The sequence below is a fragment of the Anser cygnoides genome, chromosome 2 (genome assembly GCF_040182565.1).
Source record: "Anser cygnoides isolate HZ-2024a breed goose chromosome 2, Taihu_goose_T2T_genome, whole genome shotgun sequence".
Lineage (NCBI taxonomy): Eukaryota > Metazoa > Chordata > Aves > Anseriformes > Anatidae > Anser > Anser cygnoides.
The window spans coordinates 35,222,764-35,239,623 of NC_089874.1; the positions used below are offsets into that span (position 1 = coordinate 35,222,764).

The window sequence follows — 16,860 nt, forward strand, 5'->3', positions numbered from 1 at the left end:
TTAATTTATGGCTAGCATGAATGAGGCAATATTTCCTGTGGATAAGGTCAGAAGGGCTTTGTTTTCTATTAATTAAAAATAAGCTCTTACAGGACAATGCATGTAAGTAATAAAGACATAATGTGCATTTGTGTGGCTGTAAAGAAAGGAGTAGGCTTATTCACAGAGCACTGATCATAGCTGGAGCCTCACCCTGACCCCAACAACAGAAGCAAACAAGAGGAAAATATGGATTATTTTATTCTTTTCATGTCCTGCTTATGCCAGCTGGAGAAATGAGATGAATGTCCAAAGAGGCAAGTCCCACTTTGCTGCAGCCCCTGGAAGCCTGTAAGCACAGGGATGGGTCTAAAAGTATCTGATGCTTGCTGCCTCTCCAGGGAAAGCTGTGTATGGTTGAACTTGGTAGGAACTCTGTCTGGAATAAAAAGAAAGCAAAACCTCAAAAAGTGGTTTAAAAATGAAACTAAGTATTTCAGAGGGAGAGTCAGAAGAAATGAGAAATGCTTCCCTCCAAAACTGCAACAGAATGATAAATTACTTTTGCCTTTCCGAAGCCAAGCTCGAAAACCTCTGTTCACCTCTATTATCTACTTCTGGTCTCTGAAGATACATTACCATATTAATTCATTGCGTTATACAATTTGAGCAACTAAATGAGTTTACCTTATGCCCTCTTAATAGTATTTTCTTTTAATGCTGGCTTTAAGTGATACATTTTAGGGGATACTTGAAGCAGAATGCATCAAGAAAATTTATTTAAACTCAATTTTGTTTACAAATTATGACTTATACCTTCTTGATGAACCAGGCATAAAAGAGCCACACAGCCTCTCGTGGAGGAAACCTCTCCTCTTGGCACTGAGAGTGCTGCCACTTCACGATAACACGAGGTTTTACTGGGGCAAGAAAGCATTTGCCCCATCTCACGAGTGAAGGGGGACTCTTTCTGTAAAAGGCACCCGTGGCATCACAGAAAAAGCGTGATGGATTAAGATGGTTACACCTGCAGCCCATCAGAATATAGGGTGTGTGGGGTGATGCTGTGCCACGCATCATACCCAGCCTGTGCTAGGCTGGTCATATGGATGTGGCTCAAGTGGGCAGCAGGGTGTGGAACATGTGGCTTTGCCAAAGGCCAGCCCACAGCTCAAAGCATCATGATGTGCTTTCCATGCCTTGGGGTCATGGGAAATGTGACTGAAAATGGGTCAGCTCAGCTTTTAGCCAGCATGGTTCCTATCAGGACAGGAATTTTACATCTTGTGGCTATGGTACAGACCATGCACGCACTGCCATAGTTTTTGTCTACATGCACATGCGTGCCTACAAACACGTAAATGCATACATAAAATATGCCTACAAGCAGCTTATAAATAGAAGCAGCAACCTGACATGTGGCCTCGTGACCCTGCTTGTCCGTTCCCATCACCCAAAGGACTGAGGTCTCTTGGGATTGTCCTGGGGTTTATGGACTCATGGGCATACCTACAGCAGATGTGCCATGTCTCCTCCCAATGTCGCATCCACAGGGGTTCGAGGAGTGAGAAACCTGTTGGAAGGCTGCCCCTACAGCTGGACCCCAGCTCTGCTCGTTCCTCTTCCTGGACTTCCTTCTGGTCAGTGGGCAGATGTATTTATATTTAATATAATTTATATATTAAATAACGTATTTATATTTAATAAGTTCCCATTTCAATCATCCACAGAAGAAACAAAGACAATACTGCGCAATTTAGGTATCTACATTGTTACAGAAACATTCTGCAAACAATCTGAAAATTAATCATCTGGTGTAATGATCATCACCAAATTCTGACTATCAGAAATGAAAGAACAGTTTCATGTCTGTGGGCAGAAGAGCAGATGACAACCTAGCATTCAGTGGAAATACTCTCATGCGTGAATTTAAACACCTGTGTAAATCTTGCAGGCCTACTGTATAGGTCTGAAATAAAGCTTTTGTCCATAATTGATTGAATCTGCAATATTATGGACACAATTATCAAATTATTTCAAAAATCAAATAATAAATACTACAGAGGTAATTACTCTGGTTTGTATTCTTAAAATATAATGGTGAGATAAGCCCAGCTCCTTTGCTTGGCTGGCTGGGTTGTGTACTGCTCTTGGGCTTTAGGTTTTTTAAAAACATTCAGCTGTGAGCTATTTACAATGCCTGACAGAAGTAGCATTAACTTACTGCCAAATGGAAATCTGTTACTATTTGACCTTCTGATATATAGTAAACACCTTACAACTTTAGAGGGAATTTCATCTCATCTTTGCAGCACTGATGTAAATTAGTAAATAGAAACAATCTTCATTTGACATGTTCCAGTGCAAGTACATGATCAGCAGAGTCTTACATCCAGTGATTTTAATTTAATAGGTTTATCCCTGTGCTAGCTATGGTATTCATTTAAACTGACCTTGCTTTATTTGAATTATTGCTCAGATTTGCACAAGTATAAATGACCTAATCTTCCAAAATACGTTTTCTGATCGACATAAGCAAACAGTCTGAGGAAGCAATTATGTAAAAGAAATGGTTTTAGGCAACAAATGGGTCTATAAATAAACGAGTACATCCTAATCACAGGCTAAAGAGGTGTGACATTTTTCCTTTTTTAATAAAAAAATAGTTAAACTCAATTAATTTTAATTTTTCTGAAAGTAAGGGTTCAAGTGTACTTTGGGAAAGTGAGTACATCGAAAGCAAAAGCTGCACCTTTTTTTTCCTGTAGTTCAGCCAGCATAGATACATCTGACAAGTGTCACCTATGACTTCACAGATCTGGACAGATCAGCAAGAAATTATATTGGAAAACCAGGATATTTTTTATGTGCAACCTGTAGGAAGTAAGCTTCTTTTTTTTTAACAAGTCAGAAGTTTTTTTCTAAAGTGAAAGGTAATGCAAAAGTATGCCACACTACTCATCTTTGTGATTTTTTCCATTTTTTCCCACTACTATTGCTCTGGGATTCCATTATTTGGATTTAGGCACTATTTCCTAAATAAAGAAGGGCGTGGGGAAATATATGTTAAAAATGTGTCCAAAGGGGAACATTTATCTACTCATGCTATTTAGGGAAAAAAAGTAATTGGTAACAGTTGGAAAGATATTACTAGGGCATGTGCTATCAGGTGTGTCAATGGGTGTAGGAAGAAAAACAATAGATGAAGCTTGGTGCTAGAGAAATCAGTGTAGACAAATGATTTTCTCACAGTGAATAAATCAAGACCACTTACTGTAGATGATGAATAATTACACCGTTGTACACTGGTGTGAGCAGAGTATCAAGTCGAGGAGGAAGAAGGTGGGTGAAAAGGCAAAGGCTGCTTGAGATGAAAAGTAAAAATGATATTGCTAAAGGAGGAGATGAAGAGCAGTACAACGGAAATCAAAGCTTTCTGGAGATGTTCATGTGTGAGAAGACAAAGGAATGCAGCAATGGAGAGTGTTTGATATAAGAGAGATGAGATGGAAAGAAAGAATTTAACAAAACCCAAAGAAATATAGGAAGGCAAAAGGTGGTTCTCACCAAGATAAATCACTTAACTCATAGAAAATCTCAAGTTTGAAGGTGACGCCATATGCTGCTTATCTGTCGTTCTGTGGAATGGTCTAAAAAGCATGCCTTTATGAAGGCAGAAAAAGGACTTTATAGCCCTAAGCTGATGACTTTTACCTCTCGAAAGCTACTAACTCTTTTCCACTGACCATTTCCAGCATTCTGGAATTCAAGTGCATTCCTTCATGGTTCATATTTGCATCAGAGTGTTTTGGGGCACATCCAGTTAGGGTATTGGTTCATGTGCACGGAGAATGCAAGACTCCACTTTTTCTGTAGGGAAACACAAGCACGGGAAAAAGCATTTAAGAGAGAGGCTTCATTAATATGAAAGAAGCTGACAGAAGGTTTGTGAGATATGTGTTTTCTGTCTTCCACCCACACTGACAGAAGAGCTTAGTTTGGAGGTATGCCTCTTCAGGATTTAGTCTTAAATACACCCAATTGGCTTTGCTTAAGAATTAAAGTCAGACTTTAAGTCAGGCACAAGACTGGAAACAAAAACCACAAATAAATCAAACATAAAGCATAATTCTAAATGTAATGGATACTTTTCCTATTGCATACCATAGGATGTTTAAAGACCATGCAGCCAGGTTCAACATCACTCTTTTTCCAGCTGTTAACTTCTGCTCTGCCCCTGTCTGAAAAACAGTGACTATTTTCATGGAGTGACCCCACCGTAACACCCTTCCTCTCTATGTCTTAGATCCCTCTTTGCTCACAGACTTTATTTGCAAGCTGGTTTTCTGCTTTCTGATCATACCCGTGCAGCCTCAGCACCTCAGACCTCACGCTTCCATTGGCTTCCAGGGATGGACTCTAGGTTGAAAATTCCAAATTTGCTTCCAAATTAAAGGTGCGAGGCACTGCTTACAGCCAAATTTTCGTGAAGCTCATGATCTGCAGTGTGATGCCAGCTTCCTCTAAGGCAGTACATGGCCACATCCCCGTGTGGATTATCAGGAGGGTACATTTTCACAAATCTGTAGCTCTTTGTATACCTATAGACAAGAATGTCTTTTCACCTGCCCCTTGTTATTTGCACAGAATCTGCAGGCTTGCATAACCGATATGATAGAAGACTTAGAGAAGACTGCTTTCTCCTTCATGGTGCTACATCTGCTATAGGGGAAATGCAAAAGGAGGTGTCCAGGTCCTAAGCATCTCATATGCTGTGTAAATGAAAGGCTTGTGACTATGACGCTCAGGGGCTGCAGCACAGTGCCACATCGCAGGGCATCTGTCCTGGAGCAGGCAGGGTGGGCAGGTCCTCCTTGGTGGCACCGCAGTCCCCCAGGAAGGAGGGGAAGTGTTCCCCACATCTCCAGGTGACTGTCCACACAGCGTGGGCAAGAGAAGTGATTTGTTGTTGTAAATCAATACATAGCTTATGTTGTTCATGGCAATGCCTTTCTAATTTTGATGCACAAGATGAGAAGAACAAATGCAGTTTCCCTGGAGAAAAAAGTGCCTTTTAGATGTTCAGATAAAACAGTTATTTACAAATCCCTCCCTGGCAGGGGAGAGGGAGGAAGCACTAGGCACTGAAGAGACAGCACATTAAGCAAATGTTTCAGCCTTGTCTCTAAGATGCATGCTGCCCTTTCTAAAATAAATATGTTTGTACCTTAGAGAAAAAAAATAAAAAAATAAAGCACTAATACTTACAGGAGAGACGCAACATCAAATGCTAGGTTAGATACTTGCTCATTTCCTCAGACTTCTGGGTTTCTCAAATACCTCTCCTTTGCATACTTTGGACCATGAAAGATGTTTCCATGGTGACAAATAGATGTTATGTTTATTTACGGGGCAGCAGGGAATGACAATGTCAGCAAATGACATTTCTGTTCCTTTCTCTCTCTCTCTTTTATTTTTTTTCTTTCCAAGGGAGATTTCTTTTAGGTAATGGAACTGTGAAACTGGCAGCAGACGCAGCAGCAGTTTTTCAGATACCCTTCCCAGCCCCACTTTGTGCACGTGTGTGAGACAGAAGTAGAGAGCAGCTAACATGGCTGTGTGACTTTGACGGGCCCTCCGAAGCCTTTTGCTCTGTTCTGCACACATGTAGCTTACAGTGAGCAGGCACAATCTGCAGAGTGTCAAGGAGGCTTCGAGCTTTACTCACAGGAAAGGACCTGAATATTTCTTGCATTAGGTGCACGGCCTTTTCATCAACTCTCCCACATATCTGTCCGTGTTGACAGCTCTATTACGTTGTGCATAAGATGTTGAAAGGTAAAGCTCTTGTAGCCAATACTGCTCTGGTACAAATAAGTAAATAATCAAAACTTCATATTTGCAGTAGTTTGTAGAGAGGAAGAGAGAGAAATTTTCAAAAGGAGGCTTCTGAGAGAAGAGACCAGAATGTGGAAAAGAAACAGGTTCACTGTTTCATCTCCGCTCCCTTGGCAGGCAGTGAAGATGGGACTCTGTTTCTCACCGGGAGTCAGGAGGGGTGTAAAGCTGCTGCTGGGGATGTAAGGTTTTTGTAGTCCATCCTTTCCTTCCTCCTACCTAATGTGCTTGTGCCAGAGCTCGCCAGTATCTGCCTGTGTCTTTCAAAACAGTGGGGCCAACAAGACAAACAGTTACAGGCAATATTAACAAGTGGGAGGTAGAAGCTGATGATAATTGCTGGTGACAGATTGAATGCAAGTTTGAATGTTTGACTTCAACTTTCAAAAGTAGGTAAACTCATCATGCTTCGCTTTTTCTTATACAAAAGTTCTGCAGATCCATGTCAGTCCTGAAAGAGCTGTGAAATCTCAAACTTTTATTACTGGATGCCTACAAAAACATGAGGGTCATGGGGAAAAGTGACTTAAAAAACTAAATGAATGTATGCCTGGAGAAAAAAATAAATCAACAACAACAAAAAAAAACAAAACACAAAACCACCTCCCCCCAAAACACACAACCCAGGCAAACACACTCTATTAACTCAGGAACCATGGCCAGAAACAGAAATGTTATTGCATTAGGGTCATACGGAGGCATACACAGCCTGGACCTCTGACATTTGTTCAGGCTGACAGGCCATCTCCTGTCTAATAGCTCCCAAGGCCCACAGTTAACCCATGTGCTCACTTTTTGCCACCTAGAAATGGTCACCTGGAGAGACCCCAACATCAAAGGAGCTCTAAGGGCTTGGATTGCAGAGAAGGATTTGACCCTTGCACTTTGATCACACGGAGGGGTGCATGCATTATCCACGTGGATGTGGCTCAAAGCTGATTAAACTAGCAAACACACACTAAAATGGGACCTGCAAGTTTCACAAACTTAACCGACTTGCTCAGCAGAACTAGAATCTGTTCTCCAGTCAAAGGGTACATAAATCTATACCCATTTATATGTAGTCAGCACTTTCCCTCAGCTTTTTAGAGTCTGGCATATGTGTATATATAATATACATATACAAAGAGATTGGCCTCTCTGTAACTGATTACAAAACCAGGACTTTATTGGAGCTTGGAAATGTTTAATTCTTGCAACTGTTTCTTTCTTTCTTTGTTTTATTATTTTTTTTTCTCCAAGTGTTTTGTATTATGGATCTCATTTCTTCAGCCACCCATCTGCATTTTGGACCTTGGACCACGGATCTGTATTTGCTGTCTCCACTCAAACTTGCAGAAAGCTAACCCAGAAAATATTAAATACAACCAGAGGCCATTTGCAGGCCATAGCAAAGACAGACAATATGTTCTCGTCTCTAAGACACTGTAACCCTGATCTTGCACTACTTCCAACTGCCAGAAAATTTAATTACAGAGATATGATCCTAACATCTTGAAAACATGTTTGGAGGGCTTTCCCCCCCTTTAGTCTGTTGGGTCAGGCCCACTGAAATCTGGCATATCTCTACAGTCATGGGAATGGAAAAGAAAACTGCCTTTACTGCACAAAGTCAAAAAATGTGGAGCCCTATCCATATCAGCTCCTTCAAAACTGTGTTTGTGTGCTTTAACAAGGAAACCTTCAGACTGATGTCAGATGGATCCCTGGGATGGTTGTTGCATTCCCCATATCACAGGATCAGAAGAGTCTGTGTAGTTGCCTTTGGCTCTGAGACAAAAAAACCTTGTGGAATGGTACCAAGAGAAGGAGGAGAGAATAACAAGGAAAATAATGAAATGACTTAGCCACACCAGAAAATGGGAAGTTGGAGCCAAGCCAAAGCCAGCCCCATGACAAGATGTGAACTGTGAAAAAGTTTATTTGATTGAATTTAAGTGACTGACAAGTACTGGTGTGTCAGGATTTTTGGTGTGTTTGAAGGAAAGGTTGGGTACATGAGTTCAGTTCCAACACGTCAAGTGGTCTCCGGTTTGGAGAAAAGGTCCTTAAAGAGGAGGGTGACAACTCTTGGTGGATAGGCTGGCAAGGAGAAGATCTGGTACAATCTTGCTCTCTGTGAAAGGCAATGCTACCAGACAGGGAAGCTTTAGATAACATCACCAGTCACTGCAGTGCTGTCGAGCTTCTCACTACCACAAAAACCTGTGCCTTTTGGAGTCTGGGGACTCACTGGGGAGTTGTGTATTCCCACTCTGAGTGTTTTTTAAAGGTCTGATCCAAAGCCTCTGGAAGTCTTCTGGTCAACTGCAGTTGTCATTGGCTCCAGCTCACAATACCTTTTATGTGACTTTTACCAAGAACTTCACATGATGTGCATCAAGCATCCCTCTGAGGTTGGGCTCCACAAGGAAACTGCTCCCAGCTCATTTGTTTTGACCACTAGCTCACAGTGCTTTTCGTGCTGAAAGTGGAAGAAACTATTTGCAAATCCAGGTTCAGTGGGTTAATATGAAGCTGGAAAAAATGAGATTTGAAAAACTGGTCCCCTTGTTCCTCTCACAACTAAACCTAGCAAGACCATTCATCTGCCAGTCTTTGGTCATCCCAGCTGCATCACATGCAAGAGAGGCCAGCGTCAAGAAGGAAATGACAAAGTAGGGAAATGGGGCAGAGGTGGGTGCCACAACAGGAGGGAGGAGCAAAAGGCAGTCTGAGGATGGGCTGGCACTAGTAAGACCACAGCAGACTATGAAAGGGGCGGTGGCATGATCTTATGGGAGTTAGGATGGTACAAAACCAAATGTTTCATAGACATCTAAAAAAACACGTTCCTGTCTGAGTAGCCACCTCACTGCCCATCACTGTGAAGGCTTTCGTTTTGTGGCATAAGATGTCACTGGCTGGTAGAATTGAGATAGAGGGACCCTCAGGAAAGCCACTCGCCCTTACTAAAGTGCCTAAGGCTTGTGGAGGCTGGGGAATCAGTGTTCCCTTCTCTCTGTGACTGAGCTATTACATTTCTTGATGAATAGAGATTATGGTTACAAATCCTGGCCATTTATTTAGAGCTAAATCCAGACAAGAAAACTCCAAGCTAAATAGGTAGTGGGGTATATAAATCTTCTCACTAGGGCATATGGGAAAAGAAAAAATGTCCTAATAACAAACAAGACTTCTTTCACCTACCTATTCTTTTTTCTCTCCCCAGATTCCTCCAGGCAAAATAGTTTTCTGTGTGTGAGATCTTTCCCTTGCTGTATATTCCCAGATTCAAATTTGTCCACAATGAACATTAAGACGTCAAAACCATCAGCACCTGCATGTGATCCAGCTAGTCCAATGGCTGGCAAGAGCTGCAGAGAAAGGATCCTATAGGAGACTGCCATCCATGTTGGATTGTGTGCATGTAGGAAAATGAGAGGAGATCTCGCAGGTAGACCCGCCTGTTGTCATTCAAAAAGAAAAAAAGGTTTCTTCTTAACCTGAGTGATCTAATCAAGTAAAATCCTCAGCCCCAAGATGGTGGCTGAGGTTACTAGGACTGAGCAAAAATGTACTCGTACTCTCTCATAGCCTTTCGTTTGATCTGCCACTTTGGGCAGGAAATTACAAGTGGCCGATTCAGTTTAAAGATGGCTTTTAATCTTTGCAAACACATCTGAAATATGACCCTTTTCCCACATCCTCACCGTGTGAAACACAGATTCTTACAGTGTTTGATATTCACTGGGAAAAACAGGAATTTCAAAGTTCAAGATCCAAATGTGACTCCAGTTTCTATGCTGACAGGAGTTTGTCTTTCCAGAGAGAAAGATCATTTAAAAATCATCTGTGTGGACAGAATATAAGTGCTGTTACTTGTTTTCCATTTACATACCAGAAAAGGTGGCGCTGAAGGACCTGAGGATTTTCAAGGTTTCTGTCTCTATACAATAGGCTTTCAGTAATGCTCACTTTTGGTAGATCCAGACTGCAAGTCAGTACAATATCAACCATCACTTGTTACTGGAATTGCCCTTTATTATGTTAGTGGTCCTGTTGCCCTTCTGAAAACATTTGCACAGCAACTGCTAGCACAGATAACTGAGAGGGAGGGTTAAAACGAACAACGCTTGCATTACACACGCTCAGTCAAACATCAAGAGATCTGTCAAATAACTAAATTCACAAGCTTTATCCAAATGCATTTCCAAGAACTGCTCCAGTCTCCAGCATGGAGCACAGTGCTGCGGCAGTCATTTGAAATTTTGCTAAATCACTCTGCGACTCCCTAACCAGTGCTAATAGCTTTTGGGCTGTCTGGCGACCTCACGCCAACAGGAAGCCTTGCAGGGTCTTCCAGGCCATTTACGTGTGCGAGTGATTGAGAGAGAGCACCGCAGATTTAATTTAGTGCCCTCGGTGGCTTTCAGTAGAATATGTATTAGTCCCTTGTGACTTCTGGTGTGGGGGGCGGGTGTTCATCTGGATTGAGGGAAAATCAAATGAAACTCATAAAGTTGAAAGTTGCCTTGATTTCATTTGCCGACTTTAAGCAGCAAATTGTTTCTTACCCGTTCTTGCATGATAATTGGTAAATGTACTGAAATGGGTTATTTGAGTTTCGATGGACTCTCTGGGCAGTTGCACGGTAACCGGAGTTCAGAATGTGCCCTATAGGTACGATTGCTAATTGCATTGCTCCGATAATTTCTGTCTGGGAGAAACGCGTTCTATTTCAAAGCTGGCATCTTGCAATGAGGAGGCAGAGCCATCTCTAGCTGCATCTGGCACGGCGTCCCAGAGCAGGAGAGAGGCTGTAGCACAGCCCTGAAAGCACACGCCATCGGCCCAGCTGCAGGGAGAAGGAGCGGGAGTAAATTGTCTAAGATAAATGAGGCTCAGTAGGTCTGTGGGCAACATTACTCTGCAGATGAGAGTCACTTCATCTAACATTAAGCTTTGAATGTTACACTTTAATTTGGTTGAGTAGCAGCTCTCTGTTGCCTAGAGAGAGAGAGGCCCTCAGGGGGCAATTTATCCTGCCCAGTGCTAAAGGCTTTCATTTCCAGAGCACAAATTGTCTCTCTGTCTGTGGGTGGGATAACTCACCTTGTGCGGGTGCCTTCGAGAGCAGACTGAGCCTGGCTTAGACTTGCACACTGACCCTCTAGGTGATTACAAGTACAATCAGAGGTGTCCCACTGAGGGCTGCCTTTGATCCAAGCAGGGCACAATGGTCTTGGGAGGGAGTTTGGGTATAAGAATTTAAATCCAGAGTGGGGAGGAGGCTATAGTTTTCTGTGTTCATGCAGCTGAAAGCAGACCATGCCCATAATCCTCAGATCGCAACCATGGGGACAGTTTAATGATGGTTTTTATCTCCAGATTTTTTACTTACAGAAAGCAAGGAAGAATTGTGTTAAACACAAAGAATGACCTGGAGTGAAAATACTGCAAAGCAGCTCAGGGACTGGTGGGGACCGGGAGTGCCCCATACCTGGAGCAGCACTACTGGTACCTGCAGCCCACTGGTGCTACGCTGCTGCCAGGGGGGCTTCTGCCCCTTCACACTTCTACTCCAGGAAAACAGCCCAGTGTCTGGAGCAGCTCTGCTGAAAAAAAATAAAAAAGGAAAAAAAGGGGAAAAAACAATCACCCGACCACAGCTGGTGCTTCTCTCCTCTTCTCTCACATAGCTGCTGTTGCCATGGCAGCAGTCATCCCCAGTGGAGGATGTTCTGGAAGGTCTCTTCCTCCTCCTCCTCCTCCTCCTCCTCCTCCTCCTCCTCCTCCTCCTCCTCTTTTTGCACTTTGCATGTACAAGAACATTTTGCAGGAAGAAGGCATTTATTCTGTGGTTCCCCCCTTTCAGGTGTGGCGAAAAAGTTTTCTATTCTTCTTGTGTGACAATGTTGAAATCTGCCTGCCTTGGCCCATTTTTGTGTCTTCACTGGATGATGGGAATGAGTAAGGGATGTACATTTTGTTCTCCCAGTTCTTCCTCGTGACCACAGAGACTGTTTCCTGTTTGAATTGCTTAGCCATATTACTGAATTCAGAAGCCCCAACAGCTCTCGAACCCTGGCACACACATAATGGAAATGTTTGCTGGGATATTGTTTGCAGAATTCAGAGTACATAGGACGATGGATCCCGTGGACCAGCCAATCCATCTCCTGTTCAATGTCAAGCAGGGCAGAACAAAGTATTTTCAAGCTATTTCTGCAAAATTCTTATCTACTTATCTTCTCACTTCTTCTCTCTCTCTTTTTTTTTTTTTTTTTTTTTTTCTAACTAGCTGAAGGCTTGGTCCAGACATAGGTACAAGTTAAAAGCACAATTATGGTAGTGGCTTCCTGGGACCACAAGGGGTTGTTGTGGCAGGTAAATGTAGGTATTGTCATACTCCCGTTTTCTGTGGATGGCTCTCAAATGTAAGGAATGACAAAAGGATGACCTAAAAGTCAGGATGGCAGCTTTACAGCAACAGAATATTTCTCTATAAGACTACTTGTCTTCACTTTCAAGTGCATTTATTCTCTCTGACCCATGGAAATGCTGAGCTTTGATTAAAAGAAAAGAAATAGGGAAGTTGACACTATAAACTTTGACTTGGTTTAGAATGGAAAAAAATGTATTTTGAAGAATGTTTTGCTGCTTGAACCCAGACTAAAGCTAGACTGTCCATTCTCTGGGAAATTCAGACAAAAATAAAATAAAATAAAATAAAATAAAATAAAATAAAATAAAATAAAATAAAGTAAAAACAATAACATTTCATAAATTCCCTCCAGAAGGGATTTTTTAAAAGGTAACAGTTATAAAACTATCAAAAACGTCTCTCTTCAAGAGAGAAGATGCTTCCTCTTTCAGAAGGAATCATCACTGGGGACGTTCAGGCTCTGATACCCTCAAGTCACTTCTGCTCCTCTTCCTACTGTGGGACCCCATCCTGCCCTTGTACCCTGGCAGCCTGCAGCCATGAGGGTTTGTTTTTTTTTGCTCACAGTCCCAGTATCGGAAAACTGAAGTTTTTTCAGCCCACAATTTTAATGACTGCTCAGCTTATCAGAGAGAATGGAGAGGGTGACCTGGCAGGGAAGCAGACGGTGTCCTGCTGGATCCCCTGCAAGGTGAGTGAAAATCACCATCCCTTTTGCTGAACAGGCCATTTTCAATGAAAAATTATGTTGGATTTTTTTTCTTTTTTTCTTTATTTTTTTTTTTTTTCTGCCCAGCTCTTTCCTGTGGGATTTTAGTGCTGTTTCTCCATGTTCCTCCCTTCCCTGCTGGCTGGCATCCTACACAGCCTGAGAGTCCCATGGACAGCAAGGTTTCCTGCCTGGTGGACCCAGTGGGGACTGGGAGCCTGGGGTTGTGGGGTGCTCATCCTGCAGTGTTCAGGAGTTACTGCACCAGCATTTCCAGGCAAAATAATTTTGGTAATGGACAGGGAGATTGCTGAAAGGTTCCATGTTTTTGTTGTTGTTGTGTTTTGAATAGTGAAAACTTTTCGGTTCGGGAGTAATTTGGGGGGGAGTAAAATCCACCTTTTTCTCAAGGAAAGGAAGATATTTTTTATGAATAATTTAATGGAACTGAGAATTGGATGGTAAAAAGAAGTAAAAACAAAAGAGTTTGGATTGAAATTGTGTTCAAAAAACTATGTGAAGGAGGAGGACTGGATATATATTTTACAAAACAGACTATGAATCTTTAAAGCAAACCTTTGTTTTTGGTGCAACCAAGGTTGTATCTCAATAATATTGCCTTGCATTGAGGCTTAATAGGATTTAGATGTTATCTGTACTGGGATTTCTGCTGCCAGTTTTAAGCTGCAGTAAACCATATTTGTGCAAGCCATATTTAGCATTAACACTTTTTTTCTTTCTTTAATTTATACTGGGTCCTCTATTAGTGCTGCTACATCAATATAGTAAAAAAAAAAAAAACCTCTGCAAGTAAGAAGTCATTTGAATAGGAATCCCAGAGATACTCTGAGATAGCTTTAGCTGGAAACATTTATTGCTGCTGTTGACAGTGTCATCTTTAAAAAGAACGAGAGACTGCACAATGAAATGCTTGGAATCACTTAGTATTGTGCCACAATTCTCAAAATAGGATTTGAACCCTGCTGCTGTCCAGAAATCCTCCTGGCAGTTCCAGTCTGTGGTGTTCTGCATATCGCGCTGTGTGCTGTTAGGGGGAGTTTTACCCCCAAAATGGAAAGCACAGTAGGGCCCCAAATGGCACCAGCATATCCCCTGCTTCTGTCATGCACATGCAATTGGTTGACCCTAAAAGGAATTATTCTGAATGTTTCTGATGTTCTTCATGTTCTGTGAATGGGCAGTGTTGCAAAGTACAACTAAAGCTGAAAAGATTCATGGTGCTAAAACACATTACCTCTCACAGGCACAACACCAACATTATCATGGCACACTTGAGAAAAATCAGCAGTATTATTAAAAATATGCTGATCGTGGGAACTGCTAACTTATGTGATAGGCTAGGTGTAAATTAAATTAATTGATTGTACAAATTAGCCATTTTATGAATAATATTAAAATGAGTATGAGACTAACCAAATTAAAGAATACACCATTTCTAGTGATATTTATAATTCTGAAGCAGAAGGGCTGGTGACATCATTATTGTTGGAACTCTTCCTGCAGTAGTTCTGCTTTGGAGGGGTAGCAGTCTAGCATATTGTAGATAGTTAAGGCATTTCCTGCTCCTTTATCAGCCGTCTTGAAGTGCAAATTTAGATCTGTCTGGGGAAAAAGACTGGAATAGGTCAGATCAGCTGGGAATCGATAAAAAGGGAAAGACTTCTAGTAGCCTAGCAAAAAGGAAAATCGTCACCTCGAGGAAAAGGAACCTAATCATACAGTCTCAGCTAAAGCAGAATTGCTCATGCACAAATGTGGAAACAGAGGAGGTTTCAGAAGAATTACCTAAGGGTGAAGGAAATAAGTATATGAGGTATTAACATTAAATACTCTCTTCTGGATCAGACTTTCAAGCAGTCACATTTTTAAATAATGACAGAAAAAACATGGCTCATAAAAATTAGTGAACCTGCTTGTGAACACAGTTTTGAGATCTGATTTATTTTGTTTGCTTAATTTTGTTGTATTAATTGGTTGGTAATAGTCTGCTAAAGCAAATAACAAGACGCTTGCTGAGAATAAAGCATATTTTCAACCTGTAAGCTCTTAGACATGATTTAGTCACTAAGATCAAGTCAATTTAGGCAGCTAGGAGTATTTAACATTTGGGTGTTTGAGACCAAACCCTACACTGAGGATAATAGCATTACTCTGCATAAAAAGTAAGCCTGTTGCAGAAATCTACTCAGATAGCTCAAAGGGAGCAATGGTGAGGGGAATGGGAGATCAGGCAGTGAAGGGAAAAATAGGAGTTGGTACAAATGTTTCTCACCTGAAACGTCTCACTCTGATGATGCCGAACAACACCGGACATGGCAAAAGTTCTGTTCTGAGCCCCTGAACTGTGATTTAGGTTTTAGACATTACCATTAATTATTGAAACTCAGAAGGCTGCAAAAACATCTTGATTCATTGGCAAACTGACAAACATATGGTGTGTTTTGCAAACCTCTAGGTTTCTGTTCAGAGGAGGAGAACATTAATTGCATACAAATCCTACCGGGAGTTCTGAAACCAGCCATCATTAACATTGTTAGACATCGTCTCTGGGAAGTTCAGTGCATTTTAAAATCTGAGTGAAAAATTAACAGCTTTTTAAAAACTTTTGAGAAGAAAAGTGCTGAAGTGTAATAAATTCAAAAGAAGAGCATCAAAGTATCTGAAGCTCTTCTGTATCTGGTGTCGGTGTATCAAACAGCTTTGCTTGTTGACTGATAGCCTGGTTGGCAGGTTAGTATTTGTCAGCACTGGGAAACTGGAATCAGAGTCTGTTGTTGCATGTTGCCCATGGCCCCCAAACAATTCTACTTTGGCCATTTGATTGCCACATTGACATCTGAAATCCTATGAATGTCAAGACTTCAAATCTAGATTCACCTAGCACAGAGCTTAATTGACATTGGCAGTGTGCCTTAGATAAAGGAGATCGTGCTGTCATTATGGACACAACCCAGAAAGCCCCACCAGCAAATGCTGCAATGCATCATGTGAAAAATAAAGCACCCTCTTTTTCATCTAGGTTGTAGCATGGCTGATCTCTCTAGCTCTTCTGCCTACATTGTTAAAAACCATGCGTCACATTTATGCCACACAAGTGCAGCAGTGCTCTGAGATCTGCAGTTGCTGTTGCTGTGGTCAGCACAGTGTTTGCCAGAACCAGAGATACATGAAGAATTACCTTGTTTAATGACCACTTTTTGACCAAGAAGGTGGCTCTTCTACTTGTCCTCTTCAGATTTTCTGCTTGCTGTCTCCCGTGTTGCAAAAGCATCATCTCACTATCTGCAGACCTGATGAAGAAGCATGCTGTCCAGACACCTCTATGACCATGGATGGGTACACAGATAAGGCAGTACAGATAGACAGGAGGGACAAGTTCATATGGGCTGATGCGAGGACTTCTGTTTTGACCAAGGGCAGTAGGATCCTCATGCCCGGTGACTTACCCAGCACTAGTATTAAAGAGACTGGTAGAGCACTCACCACAGACCAAAACTTGCAGGAAGGTTATTCTGCTGTGGTGTGAATTCAAAATCTGGAGTGATAGGACATGTGAGTACCCCATCTCAAAGCCAGGTCCAGCTGAGATGCCCATTAACTTGTCCTGTAGCCCCAGGATGCAGAGCAGAGACTAGATCTGCAAAGTCTCTGGGACACAGCACAGAAAAATCCCAGGCCATCCTGTGGCAGAGGGATGGAGAAGGACTTGTGCCCTTCACCAGGTCATTCCCCACATCAATATTTTGTTATTCCTCTCCCACTTTTAAATGCCCTCACCGACTCCTGTCTTTCAGAAGGGTTAAATTCCACACTGTTTAGCAACTTG

General features: G+C 41.8%; 1 long non-coding RNA gene across 1 annotated transcript; it reads right to left on the reverse strand.

The window, feature by feature from the left end:
- Positions 1–204: 204 nt before the first annotated feature.
- Positions 205–4,575, reverse strand: LOC106030202 (uncharacterized). Its single transcript, XR_007165684.2, has 3 exons — positions 3,726–4,575; positions 1,489–1,616; positions 205–418 (listed from the first exon to the last, which is right to left on the reverse strand). It is a non-coding gene; the product is annotated as an uncharacterized lncRNA (long non-coding RNA).
- Positions 4,576–16,860: the final 12,285 nt, after the last annotated feature.